The sequence below is a fragment of the Panthera tigris genome, chromosome E3, assembly GCF_018350195.1.
Source record: "Panthera tigris isolate Pti1 chromosome E3, P.tigris_Pti1_mat1.1, whole genome shotgun sequence".
NCBI classification, from domain to species: Eukaryota; Metazoa; Chordata; class Mammalia; order Carnivora; family Felidae; genus Panthera; species Panthera tigris.
The window spans coordinates 36,706,653-36,731,316 of record NC_056675.1 but is presented as its reverse complement, the minus strand read 5'-3'; positions in this window follow the sequence as shown (position 1 = coordinate 36,731,316).

Sequence of the window (24,664 nt, the reverse complement as noted above, 5' to 3'; positions counted from 1 at the left end):
CAACATGCCAGGCAGCCCAAACAGTGCTCACCACAGTCCATCCATCACTGAACCATATTCCCTTCCCATCTTTATTTAATTTTTCACTTTTGACTGTTGTGTGTGCAGTTTTATGCTACCTAAAACAAAAGGACCTCTTGTACTGCTGGTCAGCCATCTGACAGAATCCTAAGATATTCAGCTGTATCCACCTCACCGAATAAATTGAATAAATAATTTACATTCTGCACAAGGATCATACAAATAGTTTTGGCATGGTGGAAATTTGTATCTTTGCAGCCCATCCCTCTCTTTCAATGTGGTTCCCTAGGCAGCAAAGTAGCCGCGTCTGTTTTGAACACCTGGTGGCCTTCATCCCTCAAGGAGTTATGCTGTAAGCTAAAGAGAATGAAAATGGGGTTGGGGACTGGAGGGGCTTTGTTGAGTAGAGCCTTCTGGCTTTGAGTGACAAACGTGTTGAGATGTGAAGGAGAGAAATATGTATCCCATACAGATTTGTTTTTCATGTAAATAAGTGTTTTAGCCTCAAACTTTGTGGCATCTTATTATGCAGGTAACTTAGTCATTGACATGCATACCATTTGCATTTCCCCCCTTCTTTGCCAAAAGTGCAGAGACTGTAACTTGACCAAATTACATGTCCTGGGTGCACAAACAGAATGTGCCTTCTTGGGGAGCATTTGTAAATACCAAGGGATAGATCCAACCAGAGTAGGACATGGGTCTTACTGACTTTTAACATTAGAATTTTCTAGAGGATTTTATCCTCTTTGATTGCTAGCATGCAGCCCATTTCACATGCTGTAGACACCTCAGTCAGGCGTGTCTGAGGCTGGGAATGTAGAGGTCACATTCAAAATATTTAATATCCAATTAGGTGTGGACACTGACAAATCAGAATGGTTGCTAGCCAAAGTACTAGGATAGGATCTGAGGACCTTCCCTGTGCTAGACATAAACTTCAGTTGCTGGGTCATCAAGAGCTCAGGAGGGTGATCCCAGGGCCATTTGGAAAGGTATGGCAAGATATCAATGATTTACCAACTAGTCTCACTACTCTGGTACACATGGGCTGACAAGCAGCTCTTGTAGACGTGTAGGCATATGGACCTAGCGGAGTTCTTGGTAGACTTGACACTGTACCCTGGGAGAGCTGATTACGGAGCCCTGGGCAACAGACCAGGCAAGACCGCAGGGCTCCCTTCCAGAGCCTCTCTTGCTTGTTTTCATTTTCAAATGGGAATTTGATTTAGGACCGGCCTTTGGTTTCTCCGAGACCTAGGAAGTAAACATTTCTCATTCTCAAAACCCACAAATTAATCATTTTTGCAAATCAGAGCTGAGCTCTGAGCCTCTGACCAGGAGGCCTGAGCCCGCTGGCCTCGGGAGCCTGGATTTGCCAGCGTGCGCTGCTAATGCATATGCATTTGTTCTTCTTGTGGGAGCTCGGGCCCTGCAGGCTTCAAGGGGTGACGCTCTGCTCACTAATCATAATGCAATATCAGTGTTTTCTGCAAATCCCCTTATTATCTCTGCATCATTAGCAGTTTCTGAGCTTGTCTACAACTAATTTCACAGTGAATCTTATTTCTACCCGATATTTTAAATAAGCTATCATGCCGGGCAGCAGCTGACACGCTGCTGAGAAAGAAGCAAATCAACCTAAAGCGGGCTTTCAAACAGCCTCTAACAATTAAGCTTTAGGTCATCATTCAAGGTGGGAGAATGTGGCAAGTTTCTAGAACAGTCCCTGCCTCTGACCTCAATTTATTTAGCCATTCCTTTGTCATTAGAGAGGTGATCTCTAGAGCCAGGTTTTCAGGGGTCTCATTCCTGTTCCGCTACTGTTGACCCTTAGCATATGAAATAATATTGCTGTGCCTCAGATAATAAAAGGACAATATCTACTCATAGAACTATAATGGGCTCAATGACTGAATGTTTATAAAGCATTTAATGTATTGTACCTAATATATTGAGCACCTAGTTTGTGTTCCATAAATACAGTTTTTATTCTTTTTCATTCATTTATGAACTATTCAGTGAATGACTCTTTTGTGCCTTGTACCATACAAGGCATTGACAACATTTGGCCACTTTCCACTTCTGGTCAACCCAGTAGTTCACCGAGGAAGCTGAAGAACCCTGTGAGGGTGGAAAGAGATGAATACATCCAGGCAGCAATAAGAGAGAACTCATGTTCCTATGTTGAAGAACTTTCTGTCCCTGGTTGTATGGTGAGGAAAAAGGACAACTGGGTTTATATCCTCTCAGGGTTCTAGGAACTTCTCCCACCCCTTAGCTATGGCCAACTGCCATCCCTTGGAGAAAATGCCACCATTTCTTTGGCTGATTGTGAAATCTTTTTGAGAAGGTACCTAGGAGTCCAGTTTTCTGAAGTGTTTCCACTCTGAAGATGTAGAAAGTCCAAGGCTTTTCTATTCTTTGGCCAAAATGGACACTTCCCTTCACCTACACCCTCACCCCTGCCCCTAATATGAGAGCTCCTTTTCTAAATAACTGAAGACAAAAAGGAATTAATCACAGCAAGTATTATGGAGGATTTCCTATTCTTAAATACATTGCTAAGTGTGGTACGTATATGATTATTTAATATACCCTATAGCCCTATGGAGGCAGCACAATTATTACTGCCATTTTATAGCTAAAAAGACAGGGGCTTGGAGAGGTAGTGTCCCTTGCCTCCAACCACCCAGATAGTAGACATTTTGATTCTGTCACCACTATCCTACCCCTCCCCATGGTCTGGCTTTGACCGAAGATACTAGAGGTTGTTTGATCAGGGTGGTTGGTAAGGTGGTTTATGAGCAAAGAGCCCAGACATAGGGATGGCTGCCTGGTGAATAGCCATCCTGATTTTGTAGACTAGAGTTTATAGGGCTTCCTGTCCATTTTCTTTCACCTCTGCCTGCTGCTGCCTAGAATAATTGCTCTGCCACACCCCCTGTTCCTCTCAATATACATACTGCTCCCCTGCAAGTGATCCAGAATGGTGTCTTTCAGGTCTAAAGGAGATACGGGAAGGTGGGATTGTAGGACTGAGAGTGTGTCTCCATCTACCTTCCCACTCCTATAGCATCCAGTTTTAATAAATTTTTAATTCTCTGTAGATTCTAAATGGGGAACATTAGAGTGGGAAAAAGAAGGGAGTTGATTTTCCGTTTATTGTCTGTCTCATGGATACTGGCTTTTTGTGTCATAAAGCTTCAGTAGGACACTGTGAGTTCCAGAGGCATCCAAGGAGGAGACAGAAACAGAATTCGGTAATAGGCTGAAAGTGGACTCAGATAAAGCAGGAAGTGCCTTGACACTTTTGGTTCCTCTTCACAATATCTTTCTTCTATGTATAGCAAAATCGTATACATCCTATAAAACTCAAATGTCGCCTTCTTTATGATGTGCTCCTTGATTTCTAGAAAAAGTGCCATTCGTACCTCCAGCAGGTCATTGTGGAGGAAGGAGTAACATACTCCTTCAGAAGAAATGGGGCTCTGAAGAATTCTGAGCTTAGTTCTTATCCCTTACAGACACTTCCCTTCTCTCCCTCCTCTACTTACCCCTGTGAGATTCCTAGGTTGTTCTTGACTGGGAGTTGTGTTCTGATGGTATCTAACTCAGAATGGGCTTTCACCAGCCCCTTGGTCCTTTCCTTGGCTTGATATCACAGTGAATATTCTAGAATTGTGTGTGTACACACTTAAGCATGTGTATTCAGGAAGTGCCCTCATTAAGTGCACAGTAGGGTGGACAAAGAACTGTAGAAAGGCTGGAACTTCAAATATCTAAGCTGTTATTCTCACAAGCATGACTCTATGGGTAGATCTTATTCACAGATGTATTTCATTTGCTTGCAGAGTTTTAACAAACTCTTTGATTTAACAAACTCATTTTAACAAAATCTAGACTGACTTGTCACTGTTTTGAAACCAGGAAGTTTAACAAGGGTCTCAATTTGTAGCCTTTCTTGGAAAATCAGAAGGTATCCCTGGGTTCGTATCCCAACATGACACTAGTCAACTGGAATTGAGTAGCAGCTGCCCCCTTCAGAAAGGGGATGAGTTTTGTTTACCACAGTCTCCATTTCTTATTGCTTCCTCAGCACCAAGTATCAGGGTCAGTTTCTGTTTGTTATCACTGTAATGCTGCCATCTTTGTGTGTCTTGCTTCACTCATGCATGTGGCCTGTCAGGCACTTGAGTGGAGCCAGATGACTATGCTTACTTTGATGTTTGGCAGAGTGTAGGCATGGTCTCACATTCCCTGGGTTGATGTCATTCTGTTCTCGTCATTATTGTCAATTCATTCATCTTTGTGTCTTTGAAGCTGCACAGTATTTGGTTATGAGCTATTTCTGCTAAGGCAAGACACATGCTAAGCAGACAAACTAAGCATCTCTTTCACCCTCCCTGTGCAGAGCCTTGCTTTCCAATCAGGGGTGTTCACCAGGTATTTGACCCTTTTTCCCATGGTGCTAGGTGCTGCATCTGACATTGATCATGTGGCCCACATTTGCTATATACAGAGCCCAGGGAAATAGGGAGAATACGAAGGGTCCTTTTGTAGCAGCCAAGGAGCAGATATGGCCCCTTGTCCAGGCGTCGAGGCCCCTTCCTCAACACTGAGATGGACTGCTTCACTCTCTGAAGAATCTACACAAATGAAAGGGTTTATTTTGCAGAAAAGTTCAGTTTATCAGCTCCAAGTTACTGAATCAGGGGAGAGAGGGTATTGAAGCTTTTGCATATACACACATGCGCATGCATATGCACACCTGGGAAATTGTGTGCGAGTTATTAGACTGTGTTCTAAGGGCCGAGCATTACAAGGGTGGCTGGTGGGGGTAATGGGGAATTGGGTGGGGGGAGGATCACAGAGTCTCTGATTTCATGGAGAATGAATTCTCGCAAGGAAAAACAAGTAATAAACTAAATAAACAGATATATGATGTAATGTCAGACAGTGGAGAATTCTATGAAGAACAGTGGGGTGGGGGAGCGTTAGGGGACACTTGTTAAGATAATGGTGAACAGGAAGGTGTCTCTGAAGAGGTTGCATTTATGCAGGTCCTTGCACAGGGCTGCTGTGCCATCAAACTTCTGGTGACACCATTCATATGGTAGGCTAGAGTTAGGCCATGAGAGGTGCCATTTGTGTTGACAGCCACGTGAATGGTGCCCTCTAGGAGCAGATGTCTTGGGGCATGCTTGTTGTGTTTGCAGAACAGCAAGAAAGCCAGAAACTGAGTGAGGGGGTAGGTCCTGCCTGGGAGGTGTCCAGGAGTCTGTTCATGAGGTTTTTTAAAGACCACAGCATCTCTAATGTGCACATCAATCTCCCAGGGACTTTGCTAAAATACAGATTCTGGTTCAGCAGGTCTGTGGCAAGGCTCTAGGGTTCTGCATTACCAATGAGTTCCCAGGGGATGCTGAGGTCTGTGTCTTGACCTCACTTTGAGGAGCAAGGCTGGGGGCCATGGTTCAGACTTAGGGAAAGCCACTGGGAGGGTCTCAGGCTGGTAGTTTATTCTGCCTGGCGGAAGAATCTTTTGCTTCAGAGTCCAAGTGCTCATTGAATCAGTCCATAAGGGAGTATTTTTGATCCCTTCACTGCCCAAGCAGGCAAAGGGAGGCTGCTGGGAGAGATAAGGAAAGGTTTATTTGTGTAGCTACTCGAACTCGGGGCTGTTTATAGTCGATGAATATCTGTCTTTAAGCAGCTGTGTGAATTATCTGAAATACATGAAAGCAATCCATTTGAGATCAAAATCCTTAATTCCAGACCTTTCCAGGTTGATACGTCTTAAAAGAGGGAGGTTTGGTAACATTGTTGAACATTAATTAGGTAACACTTGTGCAGGACTTGGAGGATGAAAAGCCTTCTGTGTGTAAGTGCTCGGGAGCGTGGCTGTGAAACGGTGCAATCTGAGCCTGGGATTGAAATGAAAATTTCACATAAGCAAGTGCTCGTCCCCATCAGGTGCGGTGATTGGAGATTGTGCAAGTTTGAATGTGCCTAGCCGCCCCCCTTCTCCCCAGCAGCACAGCCTCAAATCCTGCTGAATAGAAACCAGCATGCAGATGAATGGGGAATTTACTAGAGGTAATTACAGAAGGAGGGAGGGAGGCTCCATGTGCTCCCTGGTGGTGGTGGTGGGGGGGGTGTCTTTCTTTTTCCTTGTCACAAAGAACAGTTTTTCTCTGATGGTATTCTTGTAGCTTGTGTTCTCCCCAGGACTTGGTTTGAGGATGTACTAGTGGGAAGGTGCTTCTGGATACCATGTGTGGACCCTAGCTCCATTCAGGAGCACAGGCTCCTTACCCCACTCACCTGTCCCCATCCATGTGCCTACCTGGTCTTCCTTTTTGATTCCTGCCAGGGCTGGTCCATTCCCAAGAGAAAAGTGAATGGAGCTCCAGGGATAGGGCTTCCATGCTGCCCTGTGAATACCCTTCCCTGGTGAGGCCCACTGCAATGCCATGCCAGACCTGATGCCCAAGGCAGGGCATCTGCTGCCTTTTCCAGGAGGGATTTCTTAGAGTCCTGGAAGGAAGTGAAGAGGTTATGTCTTCATGTTAGTATTTGATCTGTTCCCTCTTCTGCAGATGATGTAACATGAGGAGGTACTCTGTTACCTTCAAAAAAATCTCAGCAAAAACCCTATATCCTGGGTGAATGCTTTGGTCCCCACTGCCGTCGTAGATATGACAACAAAACAAAACACAGTGGAATCAGGATAGCAAGGAAACTTGCTTAAAGTTGTATGGTCAATGAGCAGTAGAGTCCTGCCATTAACCCAAAAGTGCTTCTCTGCAAAAATGACTGTGCCTGCTTGGCTATTCTTGGTCATCTTTTTGCCAGGACGTTGTTGGTCTCTGCTCATTTTCTTGGGCACTCAGAAAGGTGGCCAAGCCTCATGGAATAGTTCCTTCTCACTGCCTGTGTGCATGTGGACTTGGCCCCGCTTTCCCCAGAACACAAGAAGACATACTAACATCACCAAGCTGGGTTGCCCAGAGTTGTTGAGATGCTGTGTGCTTGGACTCACAAACTCTGACTTGGAATATTCAGAAGTCAACCTTACATCAGTTGAGGCAGTGAATATCTCTTGATTTGTTGTCAAGCACTGTTTTTTTTTTTAATTTTTAATGTTTATTTATTTTTGAGAGATGGGGAGAGACAAAGTGTGAGCGGGGGAGGGGCAGAGAGAGAGAGAGAGAGAGCGAGACACAGAATATGAAGCAGGCTCCAGGCTCTGATCTGTCAGCACAGAGCCAGATGTGGGGCTCGAACCCATGAACCGTGAGATCATGACCTGAGCCGAAATTGGATGTTTAACCGACTGAGCCACCCAGGTGCCCCTCAAGCACTGTGAATCACAGCAAGATATTTTTAGGTACAGAGTACCCTGATAGTCCTTAGGTTATGATTTGATGTCCCATTGTCTGTTTGACCCACAGCCTGAGTCTTCTCAAATGGGGATGATGGCACCCTCTCCTTTATGTATTCTTCTACCAATTCCAGACTCTTCATTCCACTGATGCTGGTGGCAGAAGGTTTCCAGCCACTGGCATCCCTGAATCACAGGTTAAGCCAATAAGGTGCCAGCCATGAGAAGGGATTCACATGGAACCAAGCTCAGCCTGCATGCACGTAAACAATATGAATAAAAATTAACTTAAAAATCTTTTCTCCCTCCTTAACAATGACATTATACCAATGGGGCCACTTAATTTCTTACATTTGTACCTTTTCAAAAGGGCCCGCTGTTTTACGATGTCAAATGTGACCTTTACAACAAAACGTGCAAACTGCGTTGTACACAGAGGACTCTTCGAAGCTAGTAATTTTCATGATGCAAATTTCAGAGCAGAATGAGCCCATTAACCAAATTAGCAATTCATAAAAGCAAAAGTTCATGGTCAGGAAACAATTGCGTCTTTTCATAAGGTATAATTTTAGCCCATTGTAGAGTTAAAGTGTGTTTTTTTTCCCTTAAAAAAAGTAAATTAAGGCTGTAATTAAATAGGTTAAAGCTATATATGAAAGAGAATACAGTTTATGTGCAGGAAAGTGAATTAGTGATTCATAAGCAACCAAAGATCCTTGATAAGGGCATAGTAGTGTTACTACGAATGCGAATGAGTGATTTTGACCGTTGTGGGAAGGAAACACCCATGGCGGTAGTGGTGGAAGAAGGGAGAATTTTATAGGGCATGTTAAAGGCTCTTGGGTTAGATTCAGGTTGAGATTACATTCTATACAGTGGAGGCAAATTTCCAACTTAGAGTCTGTAACTACCCGTGTGACACACTCCAAGGACATGAGGCGGGAGGTTTAACCAAGATGCTTCCGTTTTCAGGAACACAACTGAAGCAGGTGGGGCTGGGAAATAAGACACTGGAAATGTTTATGATCCTTTGTCTTTTCCTCCCAAAACTGGAAGGATAAAATGCTATCCATCCCACAGCCTCATTTTGATGATTAACTGAAATTATGTACACGGAAAGCTCCATGTGTGGCTGAATAATATTCCATTGCATGTTTGTGCCACTTTTTGTTTGTCCACTCATCAGTTGATAGACATTTGGTTTGTTTCTACCTTTTAACTATGGTGAACAATTCTGCTCTGAATATTCGTTTATAAGTTTTTGTTCCAACACCTGTTTTCAATCGTTTGGGATAGACACCTAGGAAGAACCAAGTACTGACATGCACCACAACACCCATAAACCTTGGAAACATGATGCTAAGTGGAAGAACCCAGACACAAAAGGTCACATATTCTGTGATTCCGTTTACGTTGTGTCCAGAATAGGTAAATCTTTGGAGACAGAAACCAGATGAGTGGTTGCCAAGACAGGGGAATGGCACATGAGTGCTAATGGGCACAGGATTTCTTCTCAGATTGATGAAAATGTTCAGACACTAGATAGAGGTGATGCTTGCACAACACCGAGTATGCTAAATGCCACTGAAGTGTTCACTTGAAAATGGTTAATTTAATGTTTGGGTGCATTTCTATGTTTTGTGATTTTTACCTCAATTAAAAGAAAAATCCCCACATGAATGGGACCAGGCTTTACGAGTTGGCTTATTTACGTGTTGTGAACTTCCTTGGGACAGATCCTGTGTTGGCTTTATTTTGAAATCCCTGCTTCTCAGTACAGTGCTTGTCGACTTGTAGACTCTTGGCGAATAGCTCCAACCACCACACTAGGTACCTGGCATTTGGCACATGTGACATGCTGGTTATTGAGCCAGACCCTGCTCAAGAGTGAGGAGATGGAGAGTCTTTTCTCCTAGTTCCTGGGTGCTTTAATCAGTAAGAAGGGAGCTTGCAGAGGGGGCACTTGCCATGCCAGAGGGTTGCAAGTAGGCGGGAAGGGTCACGTCAGAGGTCTGGGCAGACAAGGGGAGCCCAGGGTGATGGCAGAAAGACTGCATGGAGAAAGAGAGGGGAGGATGCACATATAGGTTGATTTCTCTGAGCTACGCTTCATTAGCCTGCACTCCCCTTCTAAGAAACCTTAACTGTTCTTAAATGTTTATGGTGTGTGTGCACGTGCACGCATGCATGCGTTTAACATGTCAGTGGACAGAATCAGGCCTTTAGGAATCCCTGTCATATTTGTGTTACACAAACACCATTTCATTGAATACAATCCTCCCTGGGTTTGTAAATAAAAATAGTGGGGTATAGGGAGGTTAGGTCATTTGCCCAGGGTGACACAGCTTGGTCATGGCACAGCTGGGATTTAATCACATTACACTACCTCAGGTGAAATTGGATTTTAGAAACACCAGACATCCCCCTTTACTCTTAAATGTGCTGTAATTGCCACAATTAAATATGAGTCTTCAGTTTCAAGTTGTTTCTTCATCTGCAAAATATGAGTTCTCTTATGTGCTTTGCAGGGTTGTTATGAAGTCATAGATTATTGGACATAGATTATTGAATGCTTGGGGCACACAGTTGGTGCTCAACAGGTGTTGGTCTTTCCTCTGACACCCCATCTCCCTCTCCTTTCCTGACCCCCACTTCTCTTGTACTGGGGGAATAGGGAAAGAAGAGAGAATAGACTCCAGTAAGAGAGTTGGTTCTTTGGTTGTTTGGTGCTTTCCTTCCTACCCTAATAACAAGAATCTGAAGGCCCAGGTTCAAGATCAAGTCCCTACCCGCACCAGCCACAGGGCCTGGTAGAAATTGCTTGGGTTCCCTGAGCTTCTGTTTTCACATTAGGCAATGGGGATAACAACCCCACCTCCTCAGGTGAGGCATTTCAAAACCAAAGTAAGAAATGATTGCAAAAGTTCTCAGAAAACACTCAAGTACTATGTCTCTGTGCTGTGCTCTGCCAGAAAAGGAGAAAGTAGAGGGAAATACAGGGTTTCATCTGGGCCAGTGGTTCTCACCTGAGGGTGATTTTGCCCCCAGGAGAACACTTGGCAATGTCCGGGTCACAACTGGGGGTGATGTGCTACTGACGTCGAGTGGGTGGAGGCTGGGGATACTGCTAGATATCCTACAGTGCACAGGACAACTCCTTACAGTGAAGAACCATCCTGCCTATAAGTGTCCACACTGCTGAGGTTAAAAGACTGATCTAGGGGCGCCTGGGTGGCGCAGTCGGTTAAGCGTCCGACTTCAGCCAGGTCGCGATCTCGCGGTCCGTGAGTTCGAGCCCCGCGTCAGGCTCTGGGCTGATGGCTCGGAGCCTGGAGCCTGTTTCCGATTCTGTGTCTCCCTCTCTCTCTGCCCCCCCCCCCCCGTTCATGCTCTGTCTCTCTCTGTCTCAAAAATAAATAAAAAACGTTGAAAAAAAAGATTAAAAAAAAAAAAGACTGATCTAGAAAGGAGAAAATAATACATGGAGCTTCAGACAGGAAACCATGGAGGGTATAGAGTCAGCTTTTCTTTTGTATACATGCACCCCCCTTTTTTCACATTAAAAATCCTAGATGTAGCTTAAAGGTAAACAAAAACATAAAGAAAATGGAAAATGAAACTATAATCTCATCACCCCAAATTAGTAGTTATCTCTCTCCTAATATTTTTTTATTAAAAATTTTTTAATGTTTGTTTTTGAGAGGGAGAGAGAGACAGAGTGTGTGTGTGTGTGAGTGGGAAAGGGACAGAGAGAGGGAGGGAGACACAGAGTCTGAAGCAGGTTCCAGGCTCTGAGCTCTCAGCACAGAGCCCAAAGCAGGGCTCGAACCCACAAACCATGAGATCATGACCTGACCCCAGGTCGGACGCTTAACTGACTGAGCGACCCAGGTTCCCCTCTTCTGATATTTTTAGTGAAATTTTAAAAATCACAAGTAAGCTACCCTCATCATCTCCCTTTTTCATTTCCCTTTATTTCTCTAGAGATGCAGCCTCTACATGAGTTTGCATTTTCTGTTAATTTTTTTGTACTTTACAAATACCAGTATCCACAAACAAATTGTGTGGATTTACATTTTACCTCCAACAAATGGACAGGTGCCACATGCAACTTGGTTTCTTCACTCAACAGTTGTTTGTGTGGACCACATGTGGGTGGGTGGGGTTGGATATAATCTGTGTCCTTCTAGTCTGGTTGAGTAGACTTAAGTAAAACTTAAAGCCTGTCATGATGTGCTGATTATAGGGGAAAGTGAATTGCAGCACAGGAGGGTGGTGCTCACGTTCCTGAGAATGGTCTCTAGTTCGGTACCTTCCAATGTGGAAGGTAAGCCCAGGAGAATAGTTGAGGGTAGATGCTATGCAAATACCACACCTCTTTCTGTGCTCAACATTGGCCATCTGGGCTGCTTAAGTAAACACAGGCTTTGAAGGCAAGCTGAGGTCCTTATGGGTGAGCTGCCACATTATTTTTCCTCTCAGCAACCTCTGTGGTTTGGGCAGGGACTTCACAGCCTCCAGCCCTGCACTTGGGGTGAAATATTCTCACGATAAGACTCTCAATCTTAGCTGTACAAACAGACCACTGCTTGGGCCAGAGAGGTTGACACTGAGAGCGCCACACGATGTGAAGTGCCTTTTCTGGGCTTTCTGGCCACACTCGTCACCCTCTTCAGAGGCAGCGGTGGCTGTGGAGGTTTTGGGGAGAGGGAGGGCACCCTGTTGAGTGGCACCTTCATCATCCTGCACTTGGTGGAGGAGAGGCGAGGTGAATGTTGAGTCTGTACTTTTTAGAGACAGAGATAGAAAATAAAGCAGCCGCTTCCTGCTATTAAACGGGAGTGTGATTAGTTATAGGAAAATCAATTCATTCTTTGGCTTTGGGGAAAGCTTTTAAGTGTGAAAGGGGATGCTAATCCCCTGGGAAATGATTTTTAAGCAAAACTGCCTTAGTTCTGCCAGCTGCTTAGATAAACACCAGAGGGGAGGGGAAGGCTTTCGTCTCCATGTAACAGGGGCTCCAGAGGAGGCTTCTCTCCTCCCTCCTTCCCTCCATCCCTCCATCCTTTCCTTCCTTCCTTCCTTCCTCCCTCACACATTTATCGAGTGCTCACTATGCACCTCAATAGCAGGTAGAAATTGTATTTGTTTTCCTGGAAGATGGGGCAGTAAGACAGGAGTGGCAGTGGAGACAGAAACTCGGCAAGTAAATGGTGTATAGAGAATGCCTTAGGGCAGTCTTGAGTGTTGTGTCTCCACCTCCCTCCTCTCTTCTATTCTGTTACCCCCTCCTGTCTGCTAAGAAAAAGCTTACCTGGTTTTTCTTTCCTTCAAGGCCCTCCTCTGCTTCCACTTTTCTCTCTTCTTTCTATTCCTTTGCTTTCTCCCCCTTTTCCTGGGGGAGAATCTTAGCATCTTGATGACCATCCCTGAAATGACCTTCAGAGTGTTGATTGGACACAGGGAAGCCCCTCTGTAGTTCACCCCATGCAGTGACACACAGAATTCTGCCCCCTAGCTACTCCCAGAGCTGCAGCACTCAAAGCATAGATTCTCCTTAGGATTTGTATCAATTTCTGCCCTCTCAGGGCTGTCAGGGGACAGCATTCCTTTGGGAGAAAGAATACCCTTTGTTCTGTCCTATGTGTGACCTTGTTTAGCACCACTCACATCCTGGTTCTCCATCAAAGGTGCCGTGTCCCAGTGTCCACCTGTGAGCCATTTCAGCCTGCCTGCATCTACACTGTCCTCCATCTTTAATGACTTCCTCTCTGGATGTACATAGGGAGTGCTTGTTACATAATTTCTTCTAATCAATCTTGCTCAAACTTAAGCTTCATTTACATATCAGTGAAAGGGTATAATGATAACAAAATATTTTTAATAATGATGATGATATTTGTAGAGCTAACATAGCCCAAGAGATCGCTAGCCATCAGATACTATGTAGCACTTCATATATTTGATCTTATTTAATCTTTACAACAATCTCATAAGGTAGCTGCTATCATCAACCCTTCTTTTACAGCTGGGAAAACAGGCTCAGTGAGATTAACTGGCGTGCCCAGAGGAGCAGACCTGGGAGGTGTCTGCAAATTTGTAGGACCACAAAGCCTCTGCACTTACCTACTGGCCTTCCTACCTCTGTGGCATAGTGGGAACAATGGAGAGACCTGCATGTTACAGGAGGCTAAGAATAGTTGCTCTTACTTTTCAGCAGAGTCTTCACTCAGCAATGAGTGACAAGGAGTCATGACAAGATCGTATTTGTGTAACCTTTTTTTACTTTGCCAAGACTGTACGATTTTGACCTGCTCTAGGCTCTCCCACTCAGCCACCCATATGTAGAAACTTAGCTGGGACTGGTGGGTGCAGACACCCAACTATGTGGGAGGTGCACTGTGTCCCTTTCAGGGATGTATGAAGGCAAGAATGTGGAAGTTGGGATCAGACAGACCGGAACCTAAGTGCCTACCACTTCCTACCTGTAGGAGTTTGGATGGATTATGGGTCTTGTTTTCCTGGCTCAGTTATCTCATATGCAAAAGACTTCCAAGTTACAGGCTGACTGCAAGGATTGGTGGATTATGAAGTATAATGTACCTGGCACATAGGTGGTTGGCATCCATCACCCCTATCCTTTCTTAAGGCAAGAGTGAATGGGGGCACCTGAGTGACTCAATTAGTTAAGCATCCAGCTCTTTATTTCTGCTCAGGTTGTGATCTCAAGTTCATGGGATCGAGTCCCACGTCAGGCTCTGTGTTGAGCATGGAGCCTGCTTGGAATTCTCTTTCTCCCTCTCCCTCATTCATGCCCTCTCTCTCTATCAAAATAAATAAATGTTAAAAAAAAAAAAAAAGAGTGAATGGTAGTCCTCCTCCCAGGCCGTTCTCTGCCCCATCCTGTGCATCCTGAGCTCGCTTGTGTGAAGTTGGGGGTTACTGGAGCTGTGTGTTGGGCTTGAGGTAACTGCCTCCTGATTGCTTCCTTCGTGCATCCCTTCCCTTTTGCTGCCTCGTATGTAGCTGCCCTTCTCTCTTTGGAGTGCTTGACTTCAGGGGCAGGTGCCAACTATGAGAGATACTATTCATTTTCCAAAAGTGCTTAGAGTTGTTCATTTTCACAGGCCAGGGCTGGGGTGGCTCAAGCCCAGCCGGTCTTCTTACAGCCACTGAGTCCAGGCCATATGTGCCCTCTCGGAAAGGATGCTGAGTTCAGGAGGCTGTGCGAGCCTCAGCCAAAGCCAGCAGGCAGGAGGGCTTCTCTCAGCTCCTGAAGGCGGAGGAGATAAATCTGGTATCTGCTCATCTATCTTCCTTTTCACTTTGTGGATGTTCTGAGATCCCATCTGGTTGGTCACTTACTCAGCAGGGTGGGCAGGTGGGGGCCCAGCTGGTATGAGCTTTTGGTTGATGAGCCTCATGTCAAGAGTTGGACACCTGCAGTGAAAAATGCCTAGACTTTACAGTCAGGCACATCAGAGTCAAATCCTAGCTCCTACCAGGCTCTTTCTGTGTCACTCTAGAGAAGTCAGTTTATTCACTGGGCCTCAGTCTCCTCATCTGTAAAGTGGACTCACAATTACTACGTCTAAGGATTGACTATCCATTGAGATAATACATATAAAGTGCTTCAAGCTGTTCTTGGGCCCACAATCAGTGGTACAGGGGAGCCTGCCCATATCAACTTCTGAGAGCTTACTATTAAATTTTTTTTTTAGGAATCTTGCAAGCTGGTGTTAAACCATTGTTGCTTGAACTTGGTCATGTGTAGTGGGAGTATTTATACCTTGGAAATCAGCAAACACTACACATCAGGGCACCCCCAGCCTCCCCAGAGCCATACAACTGCACATGGAGGTTGCTGAAGGAATGTTGTTTCTTTTCTTTTTCCATCTTAGCTGTGTTCTCTTCTCCAATACAGAACCATCTCCAAAGACTCAAAGCACAGATACTTGTGGGCCAGTGTGGCCTATACTGGATGTGAAAACACATTGTTCCTTTCCCACCCAGCCCCACTGAGACTCTCAAAGTCCCAGGTGCTTTCGTATTTCCCTTAGAATTTGCCATGACAGCTTGGGGCTGATGCAGTCTAGGTCCCCTAGGATCCTACTTCCTGGTGATATGTGTCTCTCCCTCTCCCACCCCGACTCTTCTGGCTTACGGTACATCCTACCTTTATTTATAGTCTCCCAGAGGGTAAAGAGTGTCTGTTCCAGTTGCAGTCCCCTTTCAGAACCTGGGACAGCTCTTCCCAGCTGGTAGAGGCTCTCCAGCTGTGGAATCTATATCGCACTGCCCTGAAGTCCAACCTGCGCCGCCTGCCCCAGATCAACCTCTTCAGATCCACGTGAGAATGCACTTACTGGGTCCTGTCCCTCTCCACATCTAGTAGAAAAATCTAAGGGCAAGGCTGGCAGATGGTGCCATCTTCAAATGTGACCCATTTGATTCATATCTGGGATTTAGTTTCCATGAGGGTAGCATTTGCACACCCTCTTAACCCCAGGCTCAGTACAATGCCTGGGACAATGACTAGAACAATTTTTTACTCTCATAAATACTTGAACTGATGAATAATAGTGTGCAATTGATTTGTCCTCTTTTAGTAAACCTTTAGGGAGAAAAGAAGAGGGAATGTCCCTTGAGAAGTGTGGTTGTGTGGTTCGAACCTGCAGTAGGTTGTGGCATTTTCCTTTCCACTATGTTAGTGTCATGCTCTTCCACAGAGTCTCTTCCAGAGACTCAGGTTTTTGTGGAACTTTTCAGAAAAAAAAAGATCCCAATAATTCCTTTCCCAGGCGCTCAGAGATCTCCCCACCACCACAATAAGTGGTGCTCTGTGTTCTGTTCCAAAGTTCAGGCTAAAAAACATGAAGGGAAAAACAAATCCCATTTACTTTGAGTTATTTAATAACCAACTTAATTCACTAGGAACGATCCTGATAATATGTGGATAATAGAGCTACAATTTCATTGAGTGATTATTTTGGGCCATACTCAGTGCTAAGGTTTCTATATGAAAATGTTAGTTTTCATAGCACTCTATGGTTAACATAATCATTGTCTTTTTACACAACAGGAAGGTGTGGTCCAGAGAAGTGAACTATTCAAGCTCATTTAGTTAAAGAGAAGCATAATCCATGCTTGTGTGCATTTAATCTTATGTCAGAGCCTGGCTATTTAACTGTTACCATAACTTGCCTTTCAGCTTCCTTGGCATCTTGAAGACATTATCAGTCATCCATAGACAATCTGGTTACCCAGCACTTGGGACCTATAAGTTTTTGTCCAGTCCAATGACTGTATCTGGTATTGGGGAGAATTACATTAACTGAGTATCTACCACGTGCCAGGCACCAACCTCAGCACTTTGACACTCTGTTGCCTCATTTATTATTATTTTTTAAAATTTAGTTTGAGAGAGACATTGCAAGCAGGGGAGGGGTGGGGGGGGGCAAAAGAGAGAATCCCAAGCAGTCTCTGCACTGTCGTGCAGATCCCCGTGTGGCGCTCTAACTCATGAACCAAATTATGAGGTCATGACCTGAGCTGAAATCAAGAGTTGGATGCCTCACCGACTAAGCCACCCAGGGGGCCCCTCTGCTGCCTCATTTAGTTCTCCCTGTAATACTTACTGTTAAGGACTACTTTATGCATTGTCCAGGTGGGAAACTGGAGGCTTCTAGAATTTAAATAACTTGTACAAGTTTACATAGAAGACGAGAGTTAGAGCCAGGGTATTTATCAACAGTTGATTGACTCTCAGTACTTTTTGTGCCTTTTTTTGTCATCTAAGAATATTCTTAAACTGCCTACTCTTGTGAAGGGATAAAATATGTGATAGGCTTAAAAGAAGCAGCAATAGGGTATAAATAATGCCTGATATGGGTGTTAAACCAATGGAAATAGGTGTAATAGATTGAATATGTATTTAATTGCTGCCACATGCTAGGCATTAAAGTGAGTTAATAAACACTGGCTATGTGGATAGAAGAGCAAGGAATTTAGTTAAATTCCAGAAGGTGAATTCTGGACTCCTGTTTCTCAAAGTGTTGGCAGGTTGAAAGGGATTTCAGAACTCCAGTTTTCCATCTCATGTGGAGTCCCTTTTACAATGTCCAAAGACCTCGGATGAATACTTCATATGATGGGAAACTCACCATATTCCAATATTTCTCGGATAGTTTTTTAAAAAATGTTTTACTTTATTTTTGAGAGAGAAAGAGAAAGAGAGTGTGCACAGGGGAGGGGTAGAGAGAGAGGGGGACACAGAACCTGAAGCAGTATCCAGGTTCCGAGCTCTCAGCACAGAGCCTGACCTGGGGCTCGAACCCAGGGACTGTGAGATTGTGACTTGAGCCAAAGTCGGACACTTAACCGACTGAGCCACCAAGGCACCCCCAAGATAGCTTTAAATGTGAGAAGGGTCACCCACACAGTGTGTCTTAGGGCCTCTCCTGTAACTCTTTTCCCTGGCTCCCAGGCTTCGAGCTCCACAATAGCCCATTTTATAGCTGTCTTGATCTCCACTATTGTGCTAGGGATGGACACAGGGCCTGGCTCATATTAGGTACTCAAAAAATATCTGTTAAGCAGATGAATGGTCGGATAATAAATGGTCCTGGTTCTATCCTGAAAACCCAGAGTAAATTTGGTATTTCTTTCCTATGCTAGTCCTTTAAGCATTTTGGGCTAGAAATCACATCTTCATCAGGATACTCTTCTATTAACTGTTATTTTATGCTTGGAGTGGTGTGGGGAAAGGGTAGTTATGGCATAGTACTTTTTATATGCCAGTTGTGTTATCCACTTTCGTATATAATTTCATCCCATCCTGCCAGCATCTCCGTGAGATAGAGGTAGTGTGGTGATCACTCTTGTACAGGTGAGAATAACTGGCATGTTGAGAGTTTGGATGTCACCCAAGACTACATATAGCTGAGTCAGGTTATCAACTCATGCATGTCAGTAATCCTTTTAATACTCCTCAATAAGCAGGGTTTGTGTTCACCTGAAACTTGGGCATTGCCCAACATTTGATGTAAGTCTGGGAAACTCAGGTCTTGAATTTGCTACCCTAAGAGTTGGAAAGAAAGCATGAATAACAAGGGGTCTGCATTACCTAAAATGACATGGTTTCTATAATTATGGAAATTACTGTTTGTGATAAAAATGTCAGGTCAAGGACTATCAATAGGAAAATGTGTTCCATGAATCTTTTCAATATGGACTTCTTGATAGCTTTTACCCGTTTCATGGGGTAAGATTGGTGGGTGTAGAAAAGCTAGTCAGGAGTCCCATTGTGTCAGCGTGGAAAGACCTCAAAAGTTGAAAACATTCTCCTGCTGCTTGGGATTGGAGGTTGATTGAGGCTTTTTTATGAACACATCTGGCAGGAAGTGGCATCTGTAGCAACAGCTGGCTGGAAAAAGACTGAGGATGGGTAGGGCTAGGTTCAGTAATGAATGATGATTTAAATTCCTACCCAGAATTTTCCAAAGTGAGTCTTGCTGCAACTACAGAGGGAGCAATTGGGTGAGGAGATGTATGGTTGTCTTTTGGACATTAAAGTGTGCAACTGTGTGTCCTTTTAAAGCTTTGCAGGCAAATGAAATGGGTGTGCCTTTTGTGCTTTTTCCACATCTCACAGACACAGCACAATCCTTGAGAGAGTTGAGGGTTGAGGGTGGGATTTAACAACAGATTCTAGGAACTTGAGAATACACCTAAGCCTTAGGCTTGCAGGCAGTATAAATTAGCAGGAGGCGCCATTGAAGTCCCCATATTATTTTCTGTTTCTCCTTAGAACTACTTTGCACACTGGGAATTACTTTAAAAATATATGTAATTATTGACTAAGTATCTTTCCAATCTAGTAGCTCTAGATTATGAGCTCTAGGAGGAAAAGAATGGTGTCCAACATGTCTGTCTTGTTCACCATGTGTCATCAGCAATTTTTATTGTTGAGCTTGTAGAGTGTGCTTATTGAGTGATTGGGAACCAGTGTTGTAGGGTAATGAATAATATCAGTTACTATCAATATCAAAAATATTAACATGAATCATTTGGGGCTTGGGACAAACTGGATTCATATCTTTGCTTCACTCCTTGTAAGATTCATGTGCTTACGTAAATCATTTTGACTTTGAGGTCTTTAGCAACTTACTTTGTAAAATATGAGCAGTAATACTTGCCTTAAAGTGTTGTTGTGAAAGCTGAAAGGAATCATCCATCTTAAGCACTTAGCACAATGGCTAATGCACAGTTGAAATTGTTATTTGCTTTTAATATGATCATTATTGTTGGTATGGTTCACAACTCTCTTACACTCATTTAAGAGAACTGGTTGGGAGAAAGTTGGATTATATTTTAAGCCACCTTACTGAGGTATGATTGACATACAAAAAGGTGTATATGTTTATATAAGTTGATGAGTGTGGAGATCACTACACACCTGTAAAAGTATCACTGCAAGCTATACCTTAAACCTATCTATCACCTCCAAAAATTTCCTCCCACTTTTATTGATGATGATGATGATGATGACACAACACAAGATCTACAGCTCCTACAGCCATCACTCAATATGTATGGTTTGCATCTCCTAGTAGAGTAACTGTTTGCTAATTTTTTTTGGAGGGATGGCCTGGTTGAGTTGTAGACCTCTGGTTTCAAGCTCTATATGGTCTTAGAACCCTCTTTCCCAACAACAGAAATTAATAGCTACCATATAAGCTGTTATTGTACAACAAACCCTTTGTGATCTTTTTTATCCTTAATCCATGTGACAAGATAGTGAGGTGGATTTTACTATCATCATTTTACAAAGGAAAAAGTTGAGGCTAGAGTGAATAAAATACAGTCGCAGGGCCCGTCAGTGGTGGTGGGAAAAGAACGTGAGCTCAGACAGTCTGACTCGAGTCTGGAATATTGATCAGTACACATACGGTTCATCTGTCACATAGAAATACTCAGCATTTGTTTGTTGAATAAAGGAGGGAATATCTTGAGACTTGTAGATTCTTGATCCTATTTCATCATCTAGAATCTAGGGCAGAGCCAGAGAGGACATCTGCTATGGGGCTACAAGTCCCTTGGTCACAGAAGCTGTGTCAAGATTCACCCAACAAGGGGAGTGGTGAGAGGAGATAAGGAAATGCCAACAGACCTGGGGTGTTTTATGGTCTTTAGCTGTTAGGGAACTTAGGCAAACAACCTGCTAGGGGGCTAAGACCCCAAGACTAAGGGGTCACTTAGAGGTGAAAGGTATCCTGACAGAGGCAGAGCAAATTTCTTAATACAATCCAAGTTTGGGGCTGAAACAAGCAAGGGGAGTCAGGTTGTATGACCTGAATGTGAACCTTGAATAACTATCTTCTACGGTCATCATCTGACTTTGATCATCAGATTGGGACACTTGATTTCCTTGAGGGATTTAGCCTGATGCTTCTTAACTTTGGAAAACTGCAGTGAGTTTCCAGATCAATTTACTCTGTGGAGGGGCCCTCCATTCTCTGCCTTTCATTCACCAGAGCAGAGTTTGACCACGAGTATTGTGTGGAGGGTGATTCAGGGCACCAGTACAAAACTGGGAAAGCCAACTGGCTGTTTTAACTGAGGGGGTCAGGGTGCACCTATAATAATAAATACTCAAAAGATAAAGATTTATCTGTCCATCCATCTATCCATCTACACATTTACCCATCTACTCACCTCCTCATCATTCCATACAACTATCTGTCATCCAAGTAATATTTATTGATGTTTCTGTATAGTTACCATGCTGAGACCTGGGGATACAGAGAGAACATCAGGAACATGGTCTCCTGGCCTTAGAAAGTTTATGGTTTTAGGGAGGGAGGCTCTGTTGCTCCTGTTGGTCTTGTATCTTTATTTATTTCAGGCTTGAAACCCTCTTTGTTACATAATAGGGACCAAGAGATCTATGTTGAATGGGTGAAGGAACAAACCACATAGATACTGTTGAAAGAATGCAGGTTCAGGAGAAGAGGAAGCACGGCCCAGTTAGGGAAGCAGGGCGCATGAGGGTAGGAAGGAAAGGAGACAGCAGTTTATAGCCACAGGCTGGCAGGGCTAGGAAGGCAGAGACAAGTTCAGAGGGGGAACCTTAGGGTCAGAAATAGATCTTTGTCCAAATGACTGTGTCTTGAAGATTAACCACTGCCGAGATTCTTGAAGGTTGGGGATGACAAGTTTTTAACCCGGGGGTCCAGGGATAGAATTCAAGGAGTCTGTGACCTGGGATGTGAAAAAAGGACATATTTATTTGCTTTCACTTTAACTGGTAAGTTAGCATCTTCATTTATGAATGTAGACAACAAAGCGCAATGGTTTTTTAACAGAATCTGTGACTGTCACCTATCGAATCATACATCTTTTCATATCACATTACAGTTGTTGCTGATATCCCCAAATATTATTTATGCTCATCACTCACTACTTTGAAATTATGGTTGTTATTAGGTCTGCTGCTAGATCTTTTTATTCAATGCATTAATAAAGAGACTGGTCTCTTGCCAAATCACAAGTTTGTTTTAAAAATATTTTGGTAACTCTATTGCAATACTATTGACGCTGTTTGTAGTCCTGTGTGTCCTGTTTTTTTGAATTTAAAAACATTCTGAGAGGGGGTGCATAGTCTTTTGTTTAATCCCTGTGATTTATTAATTTATAACTGGAAGTTTGTACCTCTTAATCCCCTTCACCTATTTTCCCCGTACCCTCCCCCACCCCCTTGATTACCAGCAGTTTATTCTCTGTGTTTATGAGTCTGTTTGCATAGTCTTCATTACACCAAAATGGAGGTTCAAGGCACACACACACACAAGTTTAAGAACTTCAGATTTAGATACAAATGCCTTTTTATGCATTGAGAACTCACGACTCAGGTCGTTTGGGAGTGCTGGATTATTAAGGTCAGGAAAATGATGTTAAGAGCCCAGGTCTTTTGCTTGACTAACTGGTGTTAATGGTACTCCCAAGTGCCCCGTTAGGAGAGAGTAATTTGATGCAAGCTCTTGACTCCCTTTGAGTCTTTATGACCAGGAGAACCTCACCAGGTTGTCCTCACTGCCCCACTGGTGGTCTTCCCATTGACAAGTAAGGAAACTTTGGCTCATCATTTCACAACTAGAACCTAGAGGGAGATAATACCCTCCAGATGCTTGTACCAGACTTCCGAATTTATTACCATTTCAACATGAGTAATGAATGCCATGTGTTGTGCGATGTGTTCTTTTAAGTTTATTAAATCACCCGGGTGCTATTCCAATTGGGTGTTTTTATCATCTCTTGAAGAGATATGAAATTTATGGTTGCAGTTTGCTCTATTTAGATAATTTTTACACTTTTCTCCCTGCATGGCTCATTATTTTGTTTTTGTATTTGCCATAGAAGTAAAGTGTTTAAAATAACTCGTTTAGAGCTAAGCTGATGAAACAGATCCATAAATTGGGTCATGAATGATCCTTGAAGGTGCCTGCTGTGCCTGAGAGGTAAGACCAAGGAGGCTGAATGGTGAGTAAGGTAGTACCCTCCAGGACAGAGGACTAGATGGGAACGAGCGTCCCAATGTAGAGCCTGAAGGATTCTGACCTGGCTTTAGATGTTGCTGTGTATGCAGATAGAAGGTGAATTGTCAGCACATCCAGGAGAGAGTCCTCTCTCTCCAAGAATGGCTCTAAATAGGGTTGAGGAGGTAAGTGCCATGTTGAATTAGTCCCAAGCTTTTTCTTACATGGCCAGGATCCCTGGGTCAATGGCATGTCCATCCAGTTATCCACTCACTTTACACCTGCCATTTTTCTTGTAAGATTTAGAAGAGAAAAACTAAAAGGTCTCCTCTTTTCTTTTACCATGCCTCTTCATGACTCAAAATAAAATATATTTTTTCATTATTATTAAGCATTGAGTTTAAAAATATATAATGAATGAACCATAAAATGTATGATATATACCCACCACCCAGATCCAACACCTGTGAACATTTTGCCACCTTTTTGTCCACATATATGTGTATGAAAATGTGTGTGCATGTGCATGTTTTGTGTGTACATGAGCCATAGTAAATTGTAGATATAAGCCTCAAAACCTTCAGCCTGTATCTTCTAAGAATAAAAAAAATTCTGTTCATAATCAAAACTTGCACACACCCGAGAAATAATTGGCAAAAATTTCCTAATGTTGTCTAAAATACAGTAAATATTCAGATTTTCCCAGTTCCCCCAAATATGCTTTTATTTATTTATTTATTTATTTATTTATTTATTTATTTATTTTTAACGTTTATTTTTGAGACAGAGAGAGACAGAGCATGAACGGGGGAGGGTCAGAGAGGGGGAGACACAGAATCGGAAGCAGGCTCCAGGCTCTGACCGGTCAGCATAGAGCCCGATGCGGGGCTCGAACTCACGGACCATGAGATCATGACCTGAGCCGAAGTCGGACGCTTAACCGACTGAGCCACCCAGGCGCCCCCCAAATATGCTTTTAAACACCCCTTCAAACACTGGGATTCCAGCACAGTTTACACATTCCATTGGACTGTTATACCTTTGAGTTTCTTTAAATCTAAAGCAAGAGTTCTCAACCGTTTGGTTTTGAGATCCCTTTACAGTCTTAAAAATACTGAAGAGCTTTTGTTCATATGGATTATATCTGCTGATAGTTACTGTGTTAGAAATTTGAAACTGAAAACTTTTGGAAATGCAGGAATGCGTGACTCCATATTCCATTATCTGCTACAGCAATGATACCATCACACCTCCAGTAATCTCTGGAAAAGCCCACTGTACACTCACAAGAGGTGGGAACGAAGAAGGCAAATAACATGATAGTGTAGCTGTGAAATAGTTTTTGTTTCGCAAAATCCTTAAAAGAGTCTTGGGGACCTGGACTACACTTTGAAAACTGCTGACCTAGAGCGATTTCTTAAATGTTTTATTTTCTGCCAGTTTTTTTTCCCCTTAAGAAATTTGTTAATGAAAATGTAAACCATGAAAAGTAAAGAATTGTGTGGAATTCTTTGGATCTTTGTGATAAGTCAGTAGTGACCCAGAAAGCAGTGTGATGTGATTAAGAGAGCTAGTGCTGGTTGGAACTGAGCAGGCATGTTCAGCACCCTGCCCCACCACTTCTGAGCTGTGTAGCGCCCCTTTGCTTTAGTTTCCTCATTTGTAAAATGAGGATAGTAACACCTGTCTCACCCTTGTGTTGCGAGAATTACAGAAAAAA